Source organism: Protopterus annectens, chromosome 17.part0 (assembly GCF_019279795.1).
Source record: "Protopterus annectens isolate FY-2018-M chromosome 17.part0, PAN1.0, whole genome shotgun sequence".
NCBI classification, from domain to species: Eukaryota; Metazoa; Chordata; order Ceratodontiformes; family Protopteridae; genus Protopterus; species Protopterus annectens.
This window is the reverse complement of record NC_056751.1, coordinates 722,074,418-722,091,645: the sequence shown is the minus strand read 5'-3', so window position 1 is coordinate 722,091,645 and position 17,228 is coordinate 722,074,418.

Genomic DNA, 17,228 nt, shown 5'->3' with positions numbered 1-17,228 from the left:
CTTAGGCCATAGAAAACAACAGCTCATCAGATGAGGAACTGAAAGCATAGCTGCGGGTTGTCAAAACCTTTTCAGATGATATAAAAATGTAATTTGGTCTTGATAAATGTGTAAAAGCAACCTTTAAAGCAGGAAAACTGCAGCACCAAGAAAACATCAGTTTGGGACAATAATGTGATATAAAAGAACTTGAGCAAGAGAGAGTGTATAAATATTTGGGAATTGATGCAAGATCAGCAATAAAACATGAACAAATGCTAATAAAACTCAGTAAGGAACACTTTAGAAGACTTAAATTAATCCTGAAAACAGTTTTGATATCTAAGAAAGAAATCCAAGCTATAAACTAATTTGCTATTCCTGTCCTAACTTACAGTTTTGGAGTGACTGACTGGCCCCAAAACGTGCTGGATAGATTAGATAGGAAAACAAGAAGGATGCTTCATGCTCATCAAATGATCTATAAAAATCAGTGTATACCAAGATTATGTGTTCCCCATTCCAAAGGAGGGATGGGCCTTCTTGAAATTTATTACATGTATAGATCTGCGATCATGGGACTGCACACATATCTCCTGACCTCACAACACCCAAACATAGTGATAGTTCTGAAACATGAGGAGAATACATCTAAGATGACTTCTCTGCTTAATCTAGCAGAAGCATGTTGGCATTAAGCAGGAATGGAAATCAAACAAGAAGTACATAAAAATCATGCAGCAACTGAATGTGCCAAAAACCAAAAGAAAGAATATAAGGTGAAGGACCAGATGAGAAGGCAGGAAATGTGGAAAAAGTATAAATATAGTTTTAAGTACAGAAAACCTCTGGAAGAACCTCATGTTGATTAGGAATGAATGCAGGAATGATTAAAGAGATGTGAATTCATACCAAGAGATGAAAGCTTAATATTGGTAGCCCAAGATAGTGGGCTACGTACATGTTGGTTTACAAAGTCCATTGAACACATGGGAGAAACTGACAAATGTAGGTTTAGTAAAACCAAATTGGAAACAGTTGCACACTTTGTTGCTGGTTGTAACATACTAATGGCAGAAGGACTGTGTAATGAAAGGCATAATAATGTGGCAAGACTGTTGCAATGGGATTCTGTAGGCATTATGGTATTGAAGTGGCTGAAAAATGCTGGAAACGTGAGCCACAAAGCATCATAGAAAATGATGAAGTTTATATCACATGGATCACCTATTACCAACAGTTCAAAAGATAGATGCTAAAAAACTGGGTACAGTGGTCCAAGAAAAGAAGAAAAAAGTAGCATTGATCATTGAAATCACCACACTTAGTAACTACCGTGTCTTGCGTACAGAGATACACAAAGTCATAAAATATCAGGATCTGCAGACAGAAATGAGGGCAATGTGGAAGAAAGATACCCAGACAGTTCCAATAGTAGTAGGAGCAATATGTCTTATAAAAAAGAATCTGCAATCGTATTTAGATATGTTACCAATCCATGTGATGCCATACAAATTGCAGAAGGAGTCATTACTGGGCACATTGCAGGTGCTGTGAAGAGCACTTCTGGCTGACATCAAATATTGAAACAATACTAATTTCATAAACATTAATCATACTTTGACTTAGGAATGGGGTCCATTCCCGTCATGGTATTAGAAACCCAAAATATTTGGAGAAATTAAAAAAGTAAGAACTGTGAATGCATTTTGAGTACCTTGTATACAGCTGATGCAGACAATCTTGACTCTTACAGTGGAGTAAATGTTGTAGCACATTTTCCATATCAAGTGAAATAGGTTGTGCAGGCCACCCTTTTGATAAAATGGGTCTATATCACATAATCGAAAATGGATAATGTCGAACAGCCATAACATCGAAAGTGCCATTCATCGAAACTGTTCTTGTGGGCGGCTGTGCCCCCACACCTCCCATTAATTATATATACCAACTCCGAGATTGCACTACAGTGAGGAAAGGGCAACTTTACTGATCCTCACTGTACTGTGGTCCCACAAGGACAGTTTCGATGAACGGCACTTTCGATGTTATGGCCATTCGACATTATCGGTTTTCGATAATGTGATAGGAACCCGATAAAACAATAGGTCTCATAGGAGGTGTGTGTTTATCTTTATGGATTTTAGGGAGACCTTAAAAAGTTGGTACTACTGGATGAGACACATAAAAATAAGTCAGCAAATCAAGTGATAACTGTCTGTTAAGATGTAATATATACATCTTTTGTATAATGTTATGTACCTGAGCATAAGTGACAGGTGTGTAAGTATCAGTCTCAGAAAACAAATGAAACAAATGTGAAATAACATTCAAGTAAAATTGCTTATCCATAACAATCACAGCATCACCTTTATCAGCACATTTAATCATGACATTAATATTTTGAATCAGTACTTTCAAAGCTTTATTCTCATCACCAGTTAGATTAAAGAATGCAGTTTTAAACATTTTTGTATTGTCAAACTATAAATATCCTGATCACAGGCATTTTTAAATGCCTGCACTATGGGATGACTGCTAACTATTTTATAAGGTATTTAAGAGACCTGTGACTTGCCAGGAAACAGCAGTTTAACATTTAACTGATGGGTAAATAACTTTAGTTCAGTTAAACAGTCATAAAGGTGTCCATCAGAAGCAGGAATTAAAGTCATACCTTTGCTTAAAAATGTAATTTCAGTTTGAGAATTCATAGGGTGAAATATTTTGTACCATTTCACTCCTTGAAAGGAGATGCTGCATGTAGTTTGGCCGAGGAGCCATTTTCCTATTCCTCTTAGATTTTGTCTTCCCCAGTTCTTGACCCTCGATTAGCGTGTTGGTAGAGGTGCATGCAAAGTAAATGGGAATATCAATGGGATCGAAGGCAGACATAATGGTAGCATTGACTGTAGATGCAATAGTGGGTTCTGAGCATTCTGCCGCTTCATAATTCAAAGTAATTTCTAGTTCCTGTTGCTATGTGATACAAACGGCATTGACTACCAAATCGGTCCTCATACCAGTATGTTAGAAATCAGATTTGGACCATGAAAATATCAAATATGGAATTTATTAGAGATTTTTCTCTAGATATTCCCAACTGTGTACAACTGACATAAATGCAATTTGCAAACTACTGTTGGTTGGACCATGTAATAATGTGTTTCTTTTTCAAGACCAGTACTTCCTTCAAGGTAGAGGTGCAGCATACATTTCAGGAATGTCTACTTTTTTACTAAAGGTTTGTGGAAGATATTTTTATCCAGTGGGATTCTAGTTGCAAACAAATAAAAGGCAAAGGGTATTCACCAGACTAATTTATTTACTGCGAGTGCTTTCAGACGCAATATTATTCGACCTTCATCAGACAAACATGACAAAAAAGCTTACAGGTTTAAATAATTTTTTTTGTGGTTTATTTAAACCTGTAGGCATTTTTGTCATGTTTGTCTGAACAAAGTCACACAATATTGCATCCGGAAGCACTCACAGTAAATAAATTAGTCTGGTGAATACCGTTTACCATTTATTTGTTTATTAGTTTAGTTTGTTCCTGTATTTTGTATTCTAGTTGTGAAGACTTAAATGATTTTGTTAATTACAACAAGCATTAGACATGTTTTAAAATTTACATTATCTTTTTTTTTTCTGCTTGTAACAATTTTATGGATGTAATTTTACAAATATCAAATGATGATAAAATCAAAACTAGTATATACAAAAAACTGCTAGCAAAAAGAACCATTTACATAGGACTAGTGTGTAAACTCCTCATTTTCTTTCAACACAGTCACAGGACAAATGTGAAATTCTAGATTAATGACAGGTAAGAAACAAATATCAGATCAACTAGATTTGTTAGTATGCAAATTTACCAGTAGGCGCTATGCATGTCTTTTGACTCTAGAGGAATGTGCATTTAAAGTTAAACCTTTTTTACATCTGAGATTACTGAATCTAAGCAACATGCAAGTGTCATAAATTAAGATTTATAATTATACACAATAGACATATACCATCTTAAGAAAATCATATCCAAATATTGGCATATTTTAAATTTATTAAAACTACCATGGGAAATTGTTACTTGCTCAAATTTTAAATATAAAAAGAGCTGCAACCTTAAGTAAACTCTTTGCTATAAAGGTCAAGATTTCTGTATTAATAATAGGTACAGCCAAAATAAAGGCACATACACCTGCAATAAATGTAAATTTTATAGTATTTATTTCATGCGAATACATTTAATCATCTTATTACTACTAGGTCCTATTGATGTAATTGTGTATTGCAACTCTTTTAATTTAGTTTATTTGGCTATATGCCAGAGTTGTACATTATTTTATTTTTGCAAAACTAATGGGGAATTTAAGGAGTGTATATGTGAACATCTATCAGATATTAAATTCCAGATTAAAACTAATGCTTTGCATAAACATATAGCAGAGACATACATTAATCATACATTTAAATTGGTGGTATTTTTAATTAATTTTAGTAAGTATAAGAGTTGGTGATAAATGGTCTAAGATAGAATGCATAGAATATAATTGTATTGTATCTTTAAGAGCTGATTCATATAAAGGGCTAAATGAGGAACAAACAGATAAAGTAATCTGTATTCTTACTGTATTAGTATACACATATGTTATATATATATATATATATATATATATATATATATATATATATATATATATATATATATATATATATATAGTTTTTATGTGTCTTTTTGTATATACATGCATGTTGTTTTCTTTGAGTTCAATTATGGTTAACATCCTATCGAATGAGCTTAGATTTTTGTAGTCACGTGACTTTTTTGTTTAATTTTAAATACAATTGTGTGTCATTTAAACAGTCGACCTGCTGAAGCTTTTGCAAAAACCTGTTCTGTTAAGTTTTCATCTTTGGAATTTTAATAAATGCTTTTGAAAGTGTTTCTTCTTTGTAGCGATTTAACTATTTTTTAAAGATAATTTTCACCCAAATCATAACAAAAACAGATCTTAGTTTCAACAATGAAGACATAGAAATCCTATCATTCAAACCTGGTGAATGATATGCATCTAGTCAAATTTGCCATTTAAGCTCAACAAACTCTAAGTAATCATCCACTGGCCAGTCTTCAGTGTTGAAACTAAGATCTATGTTTTTATTATGATTTGGGTGAAAATTATCCTTAAAAAATTGTTTAATGTATTTTATGTAATAATTTATCATGTTATAACCTTTAGATAGGTTTCAATAATGTTTTAATAATATTTCACTTAAAATATTGGTTATATAGTTACGTGATATAGTATAATGAGTTGAAGGGAAGTGATGTCAACTAGGAGATGATTGGTTAATGGTTTTTATTTAAACTATTGTCAGTAGCAGTATTTCATTCTGATGAAGTCATTCAGTTGACGAAAGCGTTTAATACTGCTTGGACTGTTGTTGCTTGGAGTGTTGTTTTGTTATTTTAAGCTATTTTTTGGATTGTTATTCCTGCTCAGCAGTTATAAAGTGATTTAATTAATTTGGAGTCGCTTCTTGTCTCACAATAGCTGCCAGTAATTCTAAATTAAGATACCCTGCAGCTGGAATAGCACAAACACACCCAATTACACCAGCATCATCCATTGTGCAATAGTATAAGGTGTGAAAGCCCCACACACACACACACTTGTGTATTCCCAGACACTCTGCACCATTGGTGTATACAGATGGGGAACTTTTAATATGTACATGTTAGGGGCTGCCATAGCTTTGATTCACCAGCATGTGTTGGAGACTGACGGTGGTGTGGAGGATGATGCTGACAACCATCTCAGGCACCAGAGGAGGAGAAGAGTGTTCAGAGCCAGGGTAACCTACCAGGGGCTACATGATCTGGAGATAGTAGAGCATTACAGGGTGGATAGAGACATCATACAGCAACTTGTTGAGCTGTGCTGGCCATGCCTCAGAGCCAGAAGTAACAGAGGGGAACCCATCCCAGTGGACACGAAGGTATGTGTAAGCTTGAGAATACTAGCCACAGGTACCTTCCAAAGGCCAACTGGGGATATCATGGGGATCTCACAGGCATCAGCATCCAGGTTACTCAATCAGTTCCTGGATTCATGTTACCACATGCCAATGAGCACATATACTTCCCCCGAATGCAGGAGGAGTTGGCCAGCAATATGTGTCTCTTCCACCGTGTGGCAGACTACCCAGAGGTACTGGGTACAGTAGACTGCATGCACATACACATCAAGTCACCACCCGGTGAGCAGGGTAGGCGCTACATAAACTGGAAGGGGTTCTCCTCCATCAACTGCCAGGTCATGTGCAATGCCCAGGGCATTATCATGGATGTGTGTGCTGTCGGCCCTGGAAGCTATCACGACTCACACATCTGGCATGCCTCACAGCTGTATCAGGTATTTGCCAGGGGGGACATCCCATATGGCCACCTTGTGGGGGATGCTGGCTATGCACTGGAATCGTGGATGATGACTCCCATCAGAAATGCACACACAGCTATGCAAGAATGCCATAATGAGGCACATGCAGAAACCAGAATCATCATAGAGTGCGTGTTTGGGATGCTGAAATCATGGTTCCGTTGCTTGGACATATCTGGTGGAGCCTTGCAGTACTCTCCAGGAACGTGTTCCCACATCTTCATAGTATGTGCCATGCTAAACAATGTGATCCTGCGGAAACAGCTGCCGCAGGGACAGAATGGTGAAGGCCCTCACATCTCACCACCATTGCCAAGGGACCCACAGGCACAGGGGGACTCAGACCATGAACACCCTGTGCTAGCCCCAGTAGGCAGATGGAGGCATGCCCAGTATGCCCATGCCTTGGCAAAGAGGGAACGTACAGCACACACACTGACAGTGTAGGCAGTCATGGACTGACACTTTTCTCCACCTGCACACACAGCAAACATGAATGGCACACACACATGACCACCTGTAAATTGTCATGTATAGGTGGTCTACTGTGTGCATCCTACATAGGTAGCCCTCAACTATTGTACACACAACCGCCACTGGCACAAGGTAAGTCAATACCTGAACAGTAATTAAGCTATCAGCATGTGCCCATACTGTATGTACAGGTTCATAGATACATAGGTAGGTACATGCCCAACTGCCAAGGCCACTTATAAGTATAGGCAAAATGTGTCTGCTGTCGCCACCCCATCGATTAACCAACTGTCCCTCTGTGGAGCAGAGCCAATTGTGGGATCCCTGGGGTGTAGCCACTGTTCACCACCCACTCTGCAAGGATTCCCCGGAGTGTTAGCGAGGGGTTTTGTATAATGTAATCAGGGATGTAGTTCCAAATAATGGGGAGTATCCCTGACAGGAATCTTCACAGATGTGTACATGTTACATAGTATACCTTAAACATAGCTTGCATATATAGGTAGTTCTCCGCAGAATAATAAACATGTGGAACACACAACCGCTGAAATGTGCATTAATCACCGTTGCAATACCAGTGCCTGCTCTGAGAGGTAAGATATCACTGCCAGGATTAGAACATGCAATCATGTACACATTCATCACAATAACATTCCACTAAGCTACCTGAGATGTACCAATGGCAGTCGTGTATACTGACAGGATAAAACACAAAAGGTAGGAATGTGTTGAAATAAGACTAACTGGCATGTATCAAATGAAAGGTGTATGTTTTTTCTATAGATATAGATATATATATATATATATATATATATATATATATATATATATACACACACACATACATCATCATATATATATATATAGAGAGAGAGAGATATGTCGATATATGGGGATATACATATATATGTAGATATATAGATAAGTTAACAACATCTACATAACCATGGAGGTACATATAAATGGGATACCTACCACATACCGACTGCTTTACATACTGACACGCGTAATCCCGAGGCTAAAGATCCGAAAGAACACAGTACCGAAACACCAGATGCGCAAGGTGTAAAATCACGATGTTAATGGACAGCTAGTCAGTGCTTCTGGTGTTGCGGTTCAGGTAGGTTACTGTGTGTAAGTGTGTTTCTTAGGGCTGTAGTGTGTGTAAGTGTGTGTTCTGTGTGTGGTGTGTGTTCTTGGGGTTGTAATGTGTGGGTGTGGGTTAGCTTCGTGCATCTGTTTGCGAGACTTCGGAGGTAGAATATTAAAGTAGGGGTGGTGTGGGGGTGCAGACACCTACATGGGTGGTGTAGAGGGGCTTGGCCACCTGCTCATACGTAGTGTAGGATGGTTTGTTTGGATGTATTGGGTAGCAGTGTGTCTGTGTGTGCGTGTGTGTGTTCCATGTTTGTGTTACTTTCACGAGTTACTGTCGATGTCGGTAATGTGGGGTATGGGAGTCTGGTCCCGATACTGTGCGTGTCGGAACTCTGTGGTTTCAGGATTCCATAGGTCTCCCATATACAGCGGTTAAAGTGTTCATATATGTATATAACATGGACCATAGCAATCACACATTCCGCCACTACCAACCTTTATGAATAAAGGATATGGAGAGTATATGCCTGTACACTATTACAAATATGTGCTATGGGCATGAGCCAATGATAGTGTTAACATCTGTTCCACTTTGCAAGGGACACTCCCTCTTTGGGCGGTTGTGTCCTGACCAAATATATTAAATGTGGCAAATGTCCTGGGATTGTAGGACATAATTATGTCCCATATGTACTGTAATAGTTTCATACAATAGTTATTTCTGTATCTAAAATACCTACATGTTACAGGAAACAGGATAAGCAACTAAACTGCTACAAGAATAAGCTTATATTTAGGCAAGAAAGGAAAGTTGTATCCCTTGTACTGACCATGAGTTTGTGTCGGCCTGTAAAATCAGATGTGTCCAGAAAAGTTTCCACTATGGCCGTATGAAAAGGTGGCAACCCTAGCCAAAGAGGGTCAGTCACCAACATAACTATGATGACTGCAAATACCTATGACAGAAATACACAGCTTTCATGTAGCAACACGTTATTACATTCAGATGTATTACCGAAGGGATTCAAGGACTAACATCACCTGCATACTATACAGGAACCACGTAACAGTACCTTAATGAATCAGCCTGCAATTACCATTGTATTAGTCCACAAAAGGATAGGTGTTCAAATCGGGAAGGAACCCTCACGCACATAGTGGTTATGTATAAAAGCAGTTCCTATACACCTGCATCTGCTATGAACACCCACCATCACCCCCACACCCAAACATATTACAATACAAACTGTAATAACATCACAAACCACTCACTGTACGACATCTGCAGAAGAGAAGCCTTAACATACCTTGTCAGAGACACACTAACATGGCCCTATGTGAAATAGCTGCTGTTATACAATGGAACAGCTGCTGAGGTTACAGGGTTTGTTTGCACTAATCCCATTTCAGAGGGTTGTGTGTACACCGGGATGTGTTAGCAATTAGTGAGTAACAGCACAGTATGCTACACTTGTACACCAAATCAAGGATGTCTGGTGAGCACACTGTACACCACATAACAGTTCATGCATAGCCATATGGCCTTGAGCTGGCCAAACATCCTTGCCAGACTTAAACATCTGCAGAAGTATCAGGTACAAACAAACCCTGCATAAGTAGCAATGTGAAATATAACAGCTGTACTCACATGTAGAACTAAATTGTTTAGCCACTATACACAGTCCACGGAAGTCATGAAGCTAATATATCTCTGTGTGTCTCCATATAGCTGTTGAAATATATCGCAAACAACACATCCAGGCTTTCTTCCTCGAATGTAAGGCAAACGGACAACAACCAAAAGGAGTACTCAGTTATACACCACTGTTGCCATGGTATCGGCTAATAGAGTAGCTGCACAGCTGATGTGCATCTAATTAACTATTTTGGAACAGCAATTGGTGGACAGGATACCACATGTTACCGATATGTAACTAGAAAAGGATGTGTCATCACACATTCAAACCATCCGTATATACCAGCGGAACATTACAAAGAACATTGAAAAACAAACTGAAAAGGATTGAATCAACAGTTAACGACACCTCGGGTTACTAATAAGGTATGTACTGTGTATGTAGTACCTTTCTGTAGTATTTAAAGTGCACGCAATCCATATAGTGGAAACAGTTATCTTGTAGTGATGTATTGTTGAGCATAGTAATGCTTGTAGTATTTGTGTGTACTGCTGTAGGTCACAAGACAAACACCACATACACCATAAGGGATGCTATATAAGGGCTTTGAACAGAAATACTCCTCACCAGCCGATGTCAGTGGCAGGGCTGGTCCAACAAGTATGTGCTATAACAGGGGATAGTATATGTTGATATATTGTAACTGTAGCCATATGTATGGGTGTATTACTGAGAATAACATGTGAAAGGTTGGGCCACTGTGCAATTATGATTTGCATTGTGGGATATTGTGCCAATAACTGTGTAATGTACAGTATTGCAGGCAGATATGTATTACAAGCTACATAGCATTACTGTAATGTTAGGCAAACATTAGTTATGTCTATTGGCATTTACAATACACAATAACAGGATACATATGACTTTTAGTCACCCAACAGTTTATCAGCATGATAGCAAAGTAAAATGGAAGAGCTATTTAACTATCCATGCACATAAGACATGTAATATGTGCAAAGGTAGGTACTAGGCTGTCTTACCAAGGGTATTTGTAAGCCTAGCTAGAGTGTGTTGGCTTTTGCCGCCCCCATAGGTTGGTTCCCTGTGCCTCTGAACGGCAGAGCCATTAGTTCCCTGTGCCTCTGTCCAGCAGAGCCACTGCAGTGATCCCTGGGGTACATGTCTGTCTCCCATCCACACGTCAAGGTTTCCCTTGAAGAGTGCTAGTGAGGGGCCCTGCCTGATGTACATTGGAATCATGTTCCAAAGCATGGGGAGTGTCCGGGTCAGGAATCTATCCGTCCAGCACATCCTACTCATCGTTGTGGTTAGGTGTATATCCCTAGAGCATGTGGCTCTCAGGGGCCTCTGTTTAGGTGGAGCATATCCAGCAATACAGGGTTGGACATGGGCCGTGTATGTCAAGCAGAGATCACCTGTGAGTATGCGGTATGCAACGGAGTACAGCTGGAGTTTCTTAGGTTGGGCTGCATAGATCATCTGTTTGAGGTCAGTAATCCTCTTGGTGTGGTACTGGTGTGGTCTTCCAAGCTGTTGCAGTTGTCTTGTAAGGTATATCCCAAATGGGGTGTTGTATCCTTTAATGGGTCTAATATGTCATGAGTAGAGTCACAATGGCCTCCTTTGATCTGGATGCGAACCCATTAGAGTTTAGGGGGCCATGTAGAAGGATATTCTAACCACCTTGTCATTATGGGCATCAAAGGAGAGATTGCTGTCTACTGGGGTTCATGAATCCCTTATACCTTTTCTGTATGTAGGGGACTTGCACCTATGTGGTGGTCTGCGAGTAATTAGTTATATCCAAAGGGGATGACTATGCACTTTTAGGCATTCAGCTTGAGGCCATGATATTAACACCAGGTATCCATCTCAGTGCGACCCATCCAGAGGGTGTCTGTAACATCTGAGGAAACAGTTATGTGCCCTAGTTTGCAGTTGTCTGCAAACCTTTTCAGCCAAAGCCCTCCTGTGCTTGTCTGTATGTCAGAGAAGTATATACCGAACACGAGGGGTCCTAGGACTGAGCCCTGGGGGACATCACTTGTTACTGGTATACAGTTGGACCTAGGGTATGCAACTCCCACTGTGTGAGTTCTGTCCGTGAGCCACTTTGCAAACCATCACATAACATAAGGGTTAATGTTCAAGCAGATGGCTATGTTGATAATACCAGAAGGAGGAATGGTGTTGAAAGCCTATGAAAGATCTAGGTAGGCTGTGTGGCCCTCCTTACCCTCATCTAATGCCTTTGTAACTGTCTCTAAGAAGTCCACCAGGTTTGGGAGGCATGGTCTGCCCTTAACAATGCCAAACAGGGAGGGGTCAAAGGTTTGGAGGTACCCAATGTCTCTGTGACTGAGATCCATGATGTGCACCATAGCCTTGCAGACCAGGCTAGTCAGGCCTATAGGGAAATAGGTCCTGTGGTCCGTTGTGGCGCCACCTTTGTGGAGTGGGATAACTGTTGCTGTGTGCCATTTAGGGGGCACTATTATTGAACATGATGCATAGGTGGGGAGACAGTACATTCTGAAGTTCATGTAAAACGCAGCCTGGGATGTTGTCCGGTCCCATGGATGTTGTGATATTGCCTTTAGCGTGTGCAGCTTTGAGAGGGAGGGGGGAAGGTAGCATTGAACCTATCTGCCAGGATGTGACCAATATCAGTTGTTTCTGTAATGTTCGTGCCTTTGTGCTGTAACTCAGAGCAGATCTGGTTGTTGACATCGAGATATGTGACATAGCTATAGAATGCTTTGTGGTTGTTGTTGGTATTAGTTGCATTTTAGTTTTTGTAGCTAGCTTTGGAGGATCTTATAAGGGATCTCACCTCCTTACTGAGGCTGGCCAGGGAGCTCCTCCACACATGGGATTGTACTCTCGTTTGCAACAGTGTCTTCCTCCTGTAGTACATTTTGTTAATGGCAGGGGACCACCAGATTGGTTTCGTTAATTAGGAGTATAGCGTCCTGGTTCTGTTTGGGATAGCACAAGCCATGCACTCGTGTAAGTGCTTATAGAGTGCATCTGTGTAGGATTCAGCAGTTGTAGCAGTACTGTTCATCTGCATGGGTGTCACGAAGTCCACCATGACTGTCTTAAGAAGCATGTAGTTGGCTTTGTAGACATATTATACTGTGGTTCCCTTAATGGGGGTGGGGGCGGGATGTGGATATCAACGGTGTTCAGCTTATGGTCTGATCGTACCAACGAGGAGTTAGCTTCACGTGTGGAGCACCAGTCACTCATGTTGGTAATGCCTAGGTCTAAGATATTGTTGCCCCTGGTGGGTGTGTGGATATGTTGAGTCAGGGCATTGGTGTTTATGAATTCCAGAAAGCGTTGAGCTAATGTGTTGGTATACGAGTAGTTTTCCCAGTTAATGGTGGGGTAGACTCAGTGAGACTTATGTGATGAGTGTGGTGCTGTGCAAATGTTTACCTTCTACACATGACAGTCAGGGTCAGGCTTGGTTGGAGAGACCTTTACCTCCAGTTTGGCTAGATGAGTGCATCTCTCACAGGTTGTAGTGTTGGGTGGAAGGTGGAGAGGCTTGTCTTTGTACATGAGGCAATGTGTACATTGCCTCAAGATGTCCAGATTAATCAGATAGGGTGAGAACACTAGCAGTTGACTCTTGGACATGCCTGAATATAGAACTACATTCACCTAGATAAGTGAGGAAAGTGAGTACAAGAGCTAATTTACTCTAAGTGAGAAAAGTATGTACAAAACCTGTTCACCCTTACCTCTAGGTAATGAGGAAGATTGAGTGCTATAGTAATTATTAACTTAGGTAGTGCTTACAAGTCCTGAACAAGTGCTTAACATGAATAAGCAATCCAGATAGGGTCTTGGATAACATAAACACAAGGCCCCCTCCCCCAACAGGTACACAAGCATATATCCATGTACACCACAGGGCCCCTGTACCCACAACTGTGCAGGTACAAGCTGCACTCAGGCTGCATGGGACCTGTCCACATCACAGGTTGTATCATACACATATGGCAAAACAAGCTGCGCTCCATGTACACATCATGTAAAACATAGCTCCATGTCAGGTTGTGTACACACTGAATGGTGCACACCAACAGATATCACAACCCACAAAGGGGGAGACACCACTGATAATGGGAAGTACTTTACTACTAACCTGCTGAGTCTGGTCTGGAAGGCCATGAACCTTGATCAGTTAATTGATGTCAGCAGTACAGATGTAGATGACAGTATGGTTGATGTCACACTGCATATCATAACCTTGACAAGTCATAGGACATCACCCATACTGTGTACCACCTACACTCGGTATACTAGATGTACATTCCTATGTCACAGGAGTGTTTTGCAACAGGACTGCTGGCAGAACCAGCACTACAGAAGGTGTCTGAATAATACATGCTCATCACACCAGTGGCAGCTACAGTATGTCAGGGTTAATGAATTTTATTCCCCCTCATTGTAGTCCATTCCTCACAGACAAACAGAAGGCATCTACCTATTGAAGTATGCGAATGCCTATGACCTAGGAGCAGTAGCTGACTCAGGAGTGTTGTGGACAACATACAGAAGGGGCTTTGTGGGTGAGGTGTGTGTGACATCTGGCCACAATCTGACAGCTACATATTGCATTGTCACCCCTATGTTAATAACCCTGTGCCCATGAACTACCACCTAGGCAGCGGTCAACATAACGGACACTTGTGTATGAGGGATGCAGCTAGGCAGTTGTCTTTCCTGTGATAGTTACATCACCACACCTGTCAGGTAGTCATATGTGGCAACCCAAATAATGATAGTGTGCCATCCATGAATTTAGAGATCATTGTCCAGCCATACACAACACTCAAGTGACCCATATCACATCACATATTTCTTTAAGGGGTATTGGTCATGTGCAGATGGCCTACACCAGCCTTCCCATTCCCCATCTCCACTATGTAGCATGATGCATACCCTGACTAAATCCATGTCCAAACCAGTGATGTTGGAAATGCTACACATACTTATCTTGATCTTGAACACATACTTCATGGACATCCACCTTCCACATGCTGGACAGATCCTTGTCCCATACACTTTACATAGTCCTGCCCTACTATGAATTCCTGTGCATCAAAGCTGCACATCGCTCCCCTCTCAGACATGGTGTGATGACCGCATGGTAATGCATGGTAAATGTATTATTAACCCTGTGGATCAGTAATGTGGCACTGCTCTACCTGGCCCCACAGACCCGCCTGTCAGCTACTGCCAGGTAACCTTTCATCCTAGATTCATACATGGCCCATGGCATATAGCCCACTATGCTGACTTGACTGTACATGCTATAGTTGATATCCATCCCTGCAAATACCATCTGGCTAGCCAGTGTCCCATGCATATCACATGTGCAACAGAGGTGATACATGGCAGGATGTTGAATGGCTGTACAGTGCCATGTAGATGTATATGACAGGACACATACATGTAAAACCTTATGTGAGCAAGTCTGCAGGGTCACAGGTCATGTCTGTTAAGGCAGTGTAAGCCCTTATACATGACATATACACAGCATCAAGGTTGACTGCATTAATGTGGACACATCCAGCCATGTGCTGACAGGTAGGAACACCAGTACAGGCAAACAAGACATGCCCACATCAGGACAGCAAATACATGGAGTATGAGCAATGTAATCAGGTGACACACACATATATGGTGATAATATCCACTCAACATTGAGTGTCACATGTGTGTGTTGTCATGTAGGTTTGCAAATACAACTACTTAAACTTACACATGTATGCTCAGCTGTAGCTCTGTATGTCTCTGTGAGTTACTATAACCTGTCTCCATCATTATGTCTTCCAGATATGCCGTCTGCAAGGCTACCTCCTTTTACCCGCTTGGAGGATGAGGCCCTCATCCCATACCTACTCGACAATCACGATATCCTGTTCAGCCATGTGCCACAGGATGCACATCAGCGGGATGCCCTGTAGATGGAACTTCGCAGGAGGGTTTATGATGTTGGTGGCCACAACCGCACATACCAGCAAGTGCGCAGACACTGTACAGACCTCATTAGATGGGCGAAACAGCATGCAAATGCAATCGCCAGGGAACAAGGCACAAGAGGTGGTGGACCACCAACCCAGCCCCCACTCACACGTACTGAGGATCACCAACCCAGCCCCCACTCACATGTACTGAGGAGCTACTGGCCAACCTGGGGACACCTGCAGAACCACATCCACAAGCCTTAGCCGATATTGTAGAGGTGGGTGTCTCTCAACCATTGAGCCTGGAATTGCCTGGTAAGTCAGTACTGCACCTATAACAACTATATTCCATATACTTGCATGTGTCACTGTAAAATATGTAATGTAACATCATATGCAAGGCATGTATACACACTTGCCACATACTATATTATGCTACTCTGTATATGCACACATGTGCATACACCATAGTATAGTCTAATGTACTGGTGTATGTGTTATGCACATTGCATCCTGTAGCCATTATACAGGGGTGGATTATACTCATACTGCTGTGTTACTTCTATTTAGGTTCCTCTGGTGTTCCTCTGTGACAGCAACCCGTTGCAGGTGAGAGTGTTATTATTTATCAGGAACCGTAATGCACAAATCTATCTGCCATGTGGCCATTTACAACATGTACACATAATGTATGGTCCTGTCACAATATACAGGTCGGACCTGCAATGCATTACAATGACTACCCATGTGCAACACTTGCAAACTATGTAAATCATCTCACTGACATGAATCCTCAGAAACTGTCTTTGCCAGATGTGTGGACAGCTGTGCATACAATGGTGGAGGTGCTGTTCACTTTAGGGGCATACTACAGATCAGATCTACACATGTGGTGAATACAAACAGTACTACACAGTGGGCTGGAGTATGGCCAGCACACAAGATTCACTGGTGTGGATCATAGCCCTGCTATGAATGTCACACAATGTAATGTGCTATCTTGACATGTCCATGACATCTAGTGGCCTAGCTGCAAAACTGCCTACCTAACCTGAAAACATATCCCACATACCACCCTTTATCTGCATAACCCTGTTGTCAGTGGAGCATACATGTCATATGGGACAACACAGACACGTGAAATAGATGCCTGTCACAATAATTTGGACAACACATGTACACACATGGCCATGGAGGATGGCCAAAGACATGAAGCAACACACACAGTAGATGTGTTGTGCTTGTGTGTACACTCTGTCGTACAATGGCTACACATGGTTCAACTATGGCCTCTGTATGCTGGTCATATTGTAGATGTGGAACACTAGACATCCTACAGGCCTGTGCACATCTTGTGTAGGTGTAACATCAATCCACCACATAAGATGTGTTGAACATCTTGAGGGTGTCACGACATGACAGCAGTCACCTGTACAGTATCCACATCAGCCCACAGATACAGTACATTCCCCTTGCTGGTGTTGGACATCAGTGTCATACTTGCTCCTCGTGTGTGTGTGTGTGTGTGTGTGTGTGTGTGTGTGTGTGTGTGTGTGTGTGTGTGTGTGTGGTACACAGATGTCATGTGG